We start from the raw sequence: 11,162 nt of genomic DNA, 5'->3' as shown, positions 1-11,162 counted from the left end.
TTTTGTGTATTTGGGCCTCAACAATTTTTAGTTCATGCTTTTAAACAGCAGGCATTCCCATGCTTTTAACTAGTAGGCATTGTTACATACACCCAACAATTTCGTGATTTTTTCATTTTGCCCTTTCATAAAAGGGATACGAATTAGCTCATCCGTATGAGGCTTACAGATTAACTGATCCATATGAGCCCAATCCATAAGCCTTAGCTCAAATCAACTTAACTAATAGACCAATTATATTATAAAATAAATAATGTTACTATATATAACACTAAAATTTCCAATGTATATTTAATGCACATGCAAATTTAAATAATAAATTTTGTAAGAATTAATTTTGATATAACTCATACCAATTATTTAATATGTATAATTTTTCACAAATAAAAAATATTTACTATTAAAAAATCCATTTATTAATAAATTAAAAAACATATTTTTGAAAAAAATTAAAAAAAACCTTACATATCACATAATCTGTATGAGGTATACGAATTATGTAATCCGTAAAAATAAAAAACACTTAAGATTATTTTTAGAACTTTGTTTTAATGCCGGGTGTACAAGCAATATGCCTCGTCACCTAACAAAGCCCTTAAATAGCTTAGAAAAACTTTGTAGAAGAGTTTCAACTTTGAGTATTGACCGCTAAGGAGAGCTTTGGAGTTTGATTAGCTTTTGTTCTTCTTGGATTGATACTCTTTCCTTCTCTTTTATGTTTTTTCAGGGATTGTTCATGACTATGTGTGAGTAGTCCTATTTCTTTATTGTAATTTATACATGTTAGACAATCACTCTTTCCATGATTTTAGACACTAAAGGATGAACTAAAAGGTAAACCAACACGTTAGAACAATAGGAAGAGACCTTAGGCTTTAATTCATGACAATAGAATTAAACTTAGGTGGATAAAACAAATTAGTAAAGAACATAAAATGTTTAATTGAATATAACACCATAACGATAAATGATTTTTTTTCCTTGTGAAATAACATATATAAATGAATTTTTTACCATTAAGAAAATGAAAGTTTTCAATTAGGCATATTTTTGTTTCTTGAAAGAGAAAAAGATCACATTAGATCAATTCATCATTAGAAAAAAAATTTGACTTGATAAATTAACTAAATAAGAATCTTGATGGGAAATTTCAAATCCAAAATTTTCTAAATTTGAATTTCCTTCTAATCGTATCTTTTATTTTTTATGTTTACTTTATTTCTATTCTTTACCTTTCTAATTCAAGTATTCTGAAAATTAAATTTTTATTTTTTATATTATTTATAATAGTAATTATTATTATTATTATTATTAAGTTGAAAAATGTGATTTCCACAGATTTTTAGGATTACCTGACAACTTCCTATCGTGCACTTGCGGTTTTCTAACATTGCGTAAACAAGGAGCATTAGGGTTTTTGATTTGGAGAACTCTGAGCATCGACTCGCTGATCGTGAATTTGATGTGGCAGAGGTGAGGTGCATTCTTCTTTGTTTTTTGGTGAGCATTTCTGAAATTTCAATGATTATTTTGCAGTGCTTATTATAAAATTGAATCTTCACATTCGAGAAGCCTAATTTCCACTTGTGTAATGTGCATTTCGAGAAGCCTAATTTCTGTTTGTTTAATGCGTTTTGCAAGAGGCCTAATTTTCATTTGTGAAATCTTCGCTTTGGAGAAACCTAATTTCCATCTGTTTAATGTGTGTTTTAAGACGCCGAATATCGGTTTGTGTAATCTTTGCTTTCGAGAAGTTTTATTTCCGTTAATTATTGTGTTTAATTTCGTAGGCTTGAAACTAGGTGGAAAGGCTCTGATTCTAACTGCTAAGAAGAAGCGTGTATGTAACTAGCTACTTGGAATTCAATTTGATGTGTATGGTTCGTGCTATCTGTTGTTGTTTTGAAGATGAATGTTTCTGTTGTGAAATTTTAGGAGAAGGTTATGAATTTGTTGTTCAAGAAGCATCCTGAAGAGAGACCTGACCCACCCTAGACTGTTCACATTTAGAGGAACGAAAGGATCCTAGCCTGAAACAGAGGTTGAAGGTTCCGTAGTTCACTAAGTCCCTTTACAAAAACCTAGATCAGACTAACTAGCATACTGTTTGGATCTGATATATTTATTGTTTTTGTGTATGTTCTGTGAGGTGTATGTCTTCCTGTTGTTATTTTATTATATATGTATTATTTGTAATTTGCAGGTTTTCTAATGAAATGCTTACAATGGCTACGATTCAATGCTGTGACTTCTCAGGTAAAATTTCTAGTATGTTTTTCGTTATCGTAAAATTAAAATATGTTATTTTTTTCCCAAAGCAAGGTTCAAATATTCAAACATACGTGTATAACATTTTTACATCAGTTATATGTATAACCAATATAATAAATATTATATTTATTTGAGGATAAAAAAATGTTATATTTACATTAGTAATATGCATGATCGATGTAAAAAATAATATTCAGAGGTCCAGATAGAATTTAATCTTGCTATGTGTCGCAAACTAACATCATGACAAAGCATCAAAATAAAATAAAACAAATTTGTTTTCTAAGAATAAAACGAGAGGGAGTTGCCACCAACATTTATTTAAATGTTAGAAAACCAAAAAGAAGGTCTGGAAATTTTGAGAAAAAGGGGTTTAATTGGGAGTTGTTTACGCATAAGGAAGGTGCTAGCATTTCATGTGTCCGTCACATAGAACAACAACCTTTAATTTAGTAAGCAATAAAAATAACATTTGACTCACGAACACTAACCTATTTCATAATGTTGTAGACCAGCTAACATTTAGGTATGATAAGATCAGAGTTGTGATCACTCGGAAGGATATTACTGAGAAGAAAAGTCATCCAGATTTGACTCAAAGTCGTCATGTTGGTCTGCATGATTCACAATTGCTTCCGTGCCATGCTCCGTACAAAATCATGTCCTGGGAAGTAAAACAACTGACTTATAATCTCTTCATTAAAACTTGTAGTCTGACTTCTTGCAGTATATTCACATTGTTGCCCCTCCTCTAAGATCAATGGATTTCCTAAAAATTGGTTGATGACATCTATGTCATAAGAAATCCATTGGTCCCACACTTTGGATCACTTATCCATAACACCCTTCTCTGTAGCCAAGCATTTACAAAAAATTCCAAGACAATTTCAGGGTCATATTTAGGCATGCAAGCTGTGTCCAGTGTCTCCTAGCCATTTCTGCTTGGAATTCAATATACTTACCCTATGCTAATTGGACCCTTCTTTCCTTGAGGAAAAATCAATCTTTGATCACTTCAAAGTAGCACTGATGTTCCTGATTACGAAAGTGGTGTTCATCAAATTCAATTTCTACAAGTGGAGTTGTTCTAGATCCTTCTCCTGCAGTTGTTTTCCTAGCTCTCTTAGAGGTAAGTTTCATAAACATAAAGAAATATAGAGGTATGATCAGATCTCTTCTTTATTTATATGTGAGCAAGATATCAATCAAATCCCAAGAAAGTTATAAGCAAGTAGACCTAATATAATGTTTAGCATTTGTATGTGAGCAAGATATCAATCAAATCCCAAAGAATCTCACCTTAGTGCCGTTAAAAGAATAATGAGATACTTATTAGGCACTATAAATTTAGGGTTATGGTATCCTAAGTGTTCCTCTTATAACTTAGTAGGATACTCTGATTCTGATTTTGCTAGATGCAAAACTGATAGAAAAAAGTATCAGTGGAACTTGTTATTTTATTGGTTCTGCTCTGGTATTATGACATAGTAAAAAGTAAAATAGTGTTGTCTTATCAACTGCAGAAGCAGAATATATTTTTGTTGGAAGTTGTTGTGCACAAATCCTTTGGATGAGACAGTAATTTTCTGATTAAGATTGAAAACTTGATCTTATATCTATTCACTGTGACAATACAAGTGCAATCAATCTGTCCAAAAATCTTATTTTGTATTCTAGAACAAAACATATTGAAATAAGGCATCACTTCCTTCGAGATCATATTCAAAAATGGGATTGCATATTATAATTTGTTGACACCAAGAATAAGTTAGCTGATATTTTTACAAAATCTCTTCCTAAAGAAAATTTCTTTGCAATTAGAAGAGAATTAGGACTCATAGACCTAAATAACTTTGATTCCTAGCCACTTTGATTGTTTATAATAATTTTTTTTTATGGTTGTTTCTTATGCTTGTTTATGATGATTGTTCACTTTGATTGTTTATTATAATTGTTTTTGATAGTTGTTTATCATGATTGTTTATATTAGTAAGTGTTTTTGATTGTTTATAATAATTGTGTATATTGATTACTTATAATAATATGTTTGTCATGATTATTTGGCTTGAAACTCCTATTTTAGGGTTTGGTAATCGATTACCACAAAACAAGCCCATTGTAATCAATTACAAATAGGCTATAATCGATTACCAGAAACTTTGGGCAATTACATGTTAAGTTTGTAATCGATTACCATGAGTTGTAATCGATTACAATTCTTCTCTGTCTATAAATATAGTTTTTTCTCTTTCCTTGCGCAGAACCCTCTTTCTCCTTCTCTCCTTGATGGTGGTGCCCTTCATTCCAAAATCTTGAAATCCTCATAACTTTCTTGTTTCTTAACCAAATTCTTTCAAACAAAAGTCAAACTTCATCATTTTCAAATCTCTACAAATCCCACCAATTAAAATTTGCAGGAAACACATCAAATGACAAAATCATCTAAGAAGCACAAAGGTTCAACTTCAACCACCACTGCTATAAGCCAACACAGTCACGACACTTCCAGTGAATCTACCGCACCACCCAATCCCTCCATTTCTTCCTTATGCTCCTTAACTCTGTTTTGCTCCAACAATCAACGTCAATGGTATTATTCATCATTTTCCAATTGAGTCATTCTTGATCCCAAATATTTAGACTTATAATTCTTTGAAAGAGAGATTTTTTTTATTGTTATCAAGTCTTTCAAAATTCTGAATTAATCGGTTTTATGACTCTCAAACTGCCATACTATCCTGAGTTAGTCCGTATCTTTTATAATAATCTGAAAATTCGGGATGATGTTATCTTTTCTGAGGTGCATAAAATTCCCATTGTGGTTGATCAGTCTTTATTTTATTCATTTACAAAATTAAGCAATCAAGGTGTACCTTTTGAGAGCACTTTGGTTGATGACCGGAAGCATATTTATTCAAATCATGATGCCTGCAAAATGGTTTGCAATGAAAATGCTGATATGATTGGTCAATTGTTTGCTGGTTCATTCACTTTTGAATGTCGTATCATGCACTATATTTTGTGTCCTATCTTGCTTTCTCGTTCAACAAATCATGCTCAAGCTTTTGAGGAGGATTTGATTCTGTTGTAGGCCTTTCAAACCGGTAGTCAAATTGACTGGGTCCATCTTGTCCGTACCATATGCATAAGACATTACGGACAAATGCACCTCTTCTATACCCCTAACTTGTCACTCTTTTTCTCCAACATTTTAATGTCCCTCTAGATGATGAACCTTTTGTTAAGGTTAAATGTTCTTTTGCCGAGCTACGGCTATTGCATCCTTTGGGTATCAGAAGGATATGGATGGTCAGTGGGTGCGAAAACAAAACCTTTCACTTACTGTTCCTCATGAACGTACACCCTTACCACCACCACCACAAAGGGATTCCTCATCTTCATTACTGCAAGATGTTCTCCCTAAACTTCGAGATCTTTGGGCCTTTGTATGTGATCGTTTTGATGCTATGGATTCACGTATAACGCGTCTTGAGGATGACATGAGCTTCATTCGTCGATGCTTTGATCCTCTGACAGATCCATAGAGTTTTTTCTGTACTATCTTCTCTAGCATTATTGTCTTTAAATTCCTTGTTATTTCAAACTTTCTGCATTATGTTTAATGATGCTTTGGTCATTTATAATTATGTTTTGAACCAGCAAGCAATCAATCAGTCATATAAGCATTTTCATTGCAAATCATTTTGCGGGCATCATGATTTTAATAAGTATGCTTCCAATCATCAACTAAAGTGCCCCCAAAAGGTATACCTTGACTACTTAATTTTGTCACTGAATAAAATAAAGACTGATCAACCACAACGAGAATTTTATGCACCTTAGAAAAGATAACATCATCCTATATTTTTAGATTATTACAAAAGACACAGGCTAATTTAGGTTAATATGACTGTTTGAGAGTCATAAAATCGATTAATTCAGAATTTTGAAAGATTTGATAACAATCAAAAGTATCCCTTTCAAAGAATTCTAAGTCTAAATATTTGGGATTAAGAATGACTCGACTGAAAAACAAGGAATAGTACCTTTAATGTTGATCGTCGAAGAGTTAAGGAGCATAGGAAAGAAATGGAGGGATTGAGTGGTGCGGTAGAGTCATCGGAAGTGTCGTGGCTGCGTTGGCCTACAATGGTGGTGGTTGAAGTTGAACATTTGTGCTTCTTAGATGATTCTACCATTTGGTGTATTTTTTTGTAGATTTTGATCGGTGGGATTTGTAGAGAATTGAAAATGATGAAGCTTGCACTTTGTTTTAAAGAATTTGGTTAAGAAACAAGAAAGTTATGAGGATTTAAAGATTTTGGAATGGAGGGCGCGTCCAGGAGAGAGGGAGGAAGAGGGTTCTGTGCAAGGAGAGAGAGAAAAAGTTGTATTTATAGGTAAGGACGAGCTATAATCGATTATAGCTCATGATAATCGATTATAGCTCATGATAATCGATTACAGTCTTAACCCATAACTACCCACAGTCTCTGGTATCGATTACAGCCTATTGTAATCAATTACGATGACCTTGTTCTATGATTGGTAATCGATTACAGACTTAACCTGTAATTAGCCACAACCTATGGTAATCGATTACCATCCCAACAATCGATTGTCAGACCCTAAAATAGGAGTTTCAAGTCCAATAATCATGACAAACATATTATTATATGTAACCAATATACACAATTATTATAAACAATAAAAAACGCTTACTAGTATAAACAATTATGATAAACAACCATAAAAAATAATTATTATAAACAGTCAAAGTGAACAATCATTATAAACAAGCATGATAAACAATCATAAAAAACAATTATTATAAACAATCAAAGTGACTAAGAATCTAAGTTATTTAAATCTATGAGTTCTAATTTTCTTCTAATTGCAAAAAAAATTATTAAGGGAGAGGTTTTGTAAAGATATCTGTTAAAGGTTTGTGTATTGTAGCTGTGTGGTTTAGCTTTATTGAGGGGACAACTGTATTGTGTCAGTGTAAACAGCTGTCTCACCCTCTCTTTTGTACTCTATATATATGTTTATGAGAAAACAATAAAGACTGTCCCACACAAAATTAAAATCTCAAGTTGGTATCAGAGCGGGATCCCGTTTTGACTTCGACCGCCGCCCGCCGCTCACCGCCGTGATTATTAATATATTAAATATAAAGTAGTATTATATTCAATGCACACATTTGTTTAAATTAATTATGATGAATCTAAAACTTTTTTAAAAACTTAATATTCGATGAAACTTCCTATTAAATGATTTGTATATATTGACAAGATTTTAGTCATGTATAAGGAAAGCCATAAAAGTTGATGGTTTTTGTGTTGATTATTTCTCTTACTAATTTAAAATTTATGGAAAGTGATGTCACAATTCATGTACAAGTAAGATTTTTTGGTGGTATGGTGTCTTTTTAAGTTGCAATTATAGAGTGCAAGATGGCAAAGTAATTAAAATAGCTTATGATTTTGGTTTATTCTGCTTTAAAAGTTGATGACTTTTGTTTTGATTATTTCTCTTACTAATTTAAAATTTATGGAAAGTGATGTCACAATTCATGTACAAGTAAGAGTTTTTGGTGGTGTGGTGTCTTTTTAAGTTGCAATTATAGATCGAGTGCAAGATTGCAAAGTAATTAAAATAGATTATGAGTTTGGTTTATTCTTCTTCTTCTTCTTCTTGTCTTACAAGCATGTTGAAGGCCTTGGTAAGAATTATAGTATTCTTGATGATGGTCTGTGTTCAAGATGGTTTAAGTGATGATGGCTTTTTTGGCGGGAAGATTACTGTACGTGTTTATAATGGGATGAATGATAGCATTCCTATGTATCTCCATTGTCGATCGAAGGACGATGATCTTGGCCAGCATGTTCTTGCCGCTGGAGAGCATCAAGAATGGTCCTTCAAAGATAGGTTTTTTGGCTTTACTCTTTTTTGGTGCACGATGGATGCAAGCAATGTGCATGAGAGTTTTGAAATTTATAATGCCAAAACTGAGCTGAAGAAGTGTGGTGCCCAATGCAATAGAATTCTAAATAATTATGGAGGCTATTTTTTTAATGAGTTCTCGGGCGGCTACTGGGAGAAGAGATTGTCATGGCATATTCCAAAAACACCATTTTTTTAAAAGTTTTATATGCTTATGTTATGCTAAGCAAAATTAAATAATAAAGAATTATTATTTCCCTTTATTTAGTCACAATTAATTTATTTTCCAATGGGTAATTAATTGTCTCTTGTTCTCTTACCAATTACATTCCCTATCTCTTTTATAAATTTTCTGCGGAGTCTCTTTGTCCCATACTTATAAATCACATCAGAAAAGTTCAATTCAATAAATCCAGAATTTTTTAATTGCAAGGCAAGAAACATATTTTGAAATACATACATTATTGGTTTGAAATGTTTTTCATATTAATCCATTATGTCCCACGTGGTGATAGAAGTTGATTGTTTACAAAGACTTAAGTTTATCCTTATTGTTGTGATCTTTATATTACTTCCCCATGTCAACATAATTGTTAGTCATATATTATTTTATCATATCAAGAAAAAGTAATAAATAAATAGAATAGAGTGATAGTTTTACAAAATAAGTTTTATATCATTATTATTTTATTTATATATTTTCTTGTTTATTATTAATATTATAAGAAAATATAAGCAAAAAAGATAATTAATGTTATATTAAAAAATTAAGATAATAATTATTTTAGAATAACTTTTCTCTTTTACATGAGAGAGTGAGGGGTATAAAACAAGAATAGTTTGGTAATTTAGAATAGTAACGATTATTGTTTGCACTTATTGTACCATTAGCCAACAATATAGTGATTTCTTAAAAAAATTAAAATAACTCTTCTTTTAATGTGAACTGATAATTTGAATTTATATTTTCTTTAAATCATGAATAATTGTGTTGCATTTATTGTATAATAGTTTAATAATTTAAAATTTTGTAATACAATATCTTTTGCATAATCGAGCAATCACTTCAGATTTTTACCAAATTTGTAATAAAAAACCTTTTTACAACTTGTGAACATCCGATGGATTCTTTTTCCTTCTGATCAGGAAACTCATAAATCAAAAGACAAACAACTTTTTGATCTCAATAAGTCTTTAAAGAAAGTACAAATGTTTTCATATCTTTTAAAGAAGAAGATACAAGATGAAGTTCTTAGAAGAATCCTTAATTGATTTGCAAGTGTTTGATCAATGATTTGTTTTTGAGAGGATAAGACAATAAGGTTCCAAAAATTCATAGATAAGTCACATATTTGTAGACCCTTGGTGACTTTTGAAAAACATATGAAAGGATGTGACTTTTGATAGAAACTTTTAAAATTTCCTTAATGGTAATAGATTACAACTTTTTGCTAATCGATTACACAATTATGTAATCATGAATTTTCAATTTGAATTTTGATAGTTCTGTTACTGGTAATCGATTACATCTTTCATATTTGAAATTTCAATTTTGAGATTTTAATTTTCAATTTTCAAATTTCAAACTTTTTGAAAAACTTTTTAAAATAATTTTGTTTTTGATAATCAATTATAATGCCTAGTAATCGATTGTAGTGGAAAAATGTCTTTGTCAGAAAATGTTAAAAATATTTTAAAACATTTTTATAATCAATTTAAAAACTATGTTGTGAGGTCAAACCTTTGCTCTCACTCAGAGACTTGTTTAACAAAGATAGACTAAGACTTATCTTTCTTTTTTATCTTTGTTTTCTTGGTCTTGATTTAGACTTGAAAGAAAACTTGTTACTTTTGTCTTGACGTCATGAAAACCTTCATACACATACATTCACAATATAATTATTAAATTTATGTAATAATATCATTATTAATATATTAAATATAAAGTAGTATTATATTCAATGCACACATTTATTTAAATTAATTATGATGAATCAAAAACTTTTTGGAAAACTTAATATTTTATGAAACTTCCTATTAAATGATTTGTGTATATTGACATGATTTTAATGATGTATAAGGAAAACCATAAAAGTTGATGATTTTTGTTTTGATTATTTCTCTTACTAATTTAAAATTTATGGAAAGTGATGTCACAATTCATGTACAAGTAAGACTTTTTGTGGTGTGGTGTCTTTTTAAGTTGCAATTATTGAGTGCAAGACTGCAAAGTAATTAAAATAGCTTACCTGTTTGGTTTATTCTACTTTAAAAGTTGATGATTTTGTTTTGATTATTTCTCTTACTAATTTAAAATTTATGGAAAGTGATGTCACAATTCATGTACAAGTAAGACTTTTTGGTGGTGTGGTGTCTTTTTAAGTTGCAATTATAGAGTGCAAGGCTGCAAAGTAATTAAAATTGATTATGAGTTTGGTTTATTCTTCTTATTGTCTTACAAGCATGTTGAAGGCCTTGGTAACAATTATTGTGTTCTTGATTATTGTATGTGTTCAAGATGGTCTGAGTGATGATGCCTTTTATGGCGGGACGACTCATGTGCGTGTTTATAATGGGATGAATGATAGCATTCCTGTGCATCTCCATTGTCGATCGAAGGACGATGATCTTGGCCAGCATGTTCTTGCCGTTGGAGAGCACCAAGAATGGTCCTTCGGAACAAGGGTTTTTGGCAACACTCTTTTTTGGTGCACGATGGATGCAGGCAATGTGCATGCGAGTTTTGAAATTTATAATGCCAAAACTGAGGTGGCGACATGTAATGCCCAATGCAATAGAATTCTAAATAACGATGGAGGCTATTTTTTTAATGAGTACTCTGTCTATTGGGAGAAGAGATTGTCATGGCATGTTACAAAAACACCATCTTTTTAAAAGTTTTATATGCTTATGTTATGGTAAGCAAAATTAGATAATAAAGACTT

This window comes from Glycine soja, chromosome 1 (genome assembly GCF_004193775.1).
Source record: "Glycine soja cultivar W05 chromosome 1, ASM419377v2, whole genome shotgun sequence".
Classification (NCBI taxonomy): Eukaryota; Viridiplantae; Streptophyta; class Magnoliopsida; order Fabales; family Fabaceae; genus Glycine; species Glycine soja.
This window is presented reverse-complemented; position numbering follows the sequence as displayed.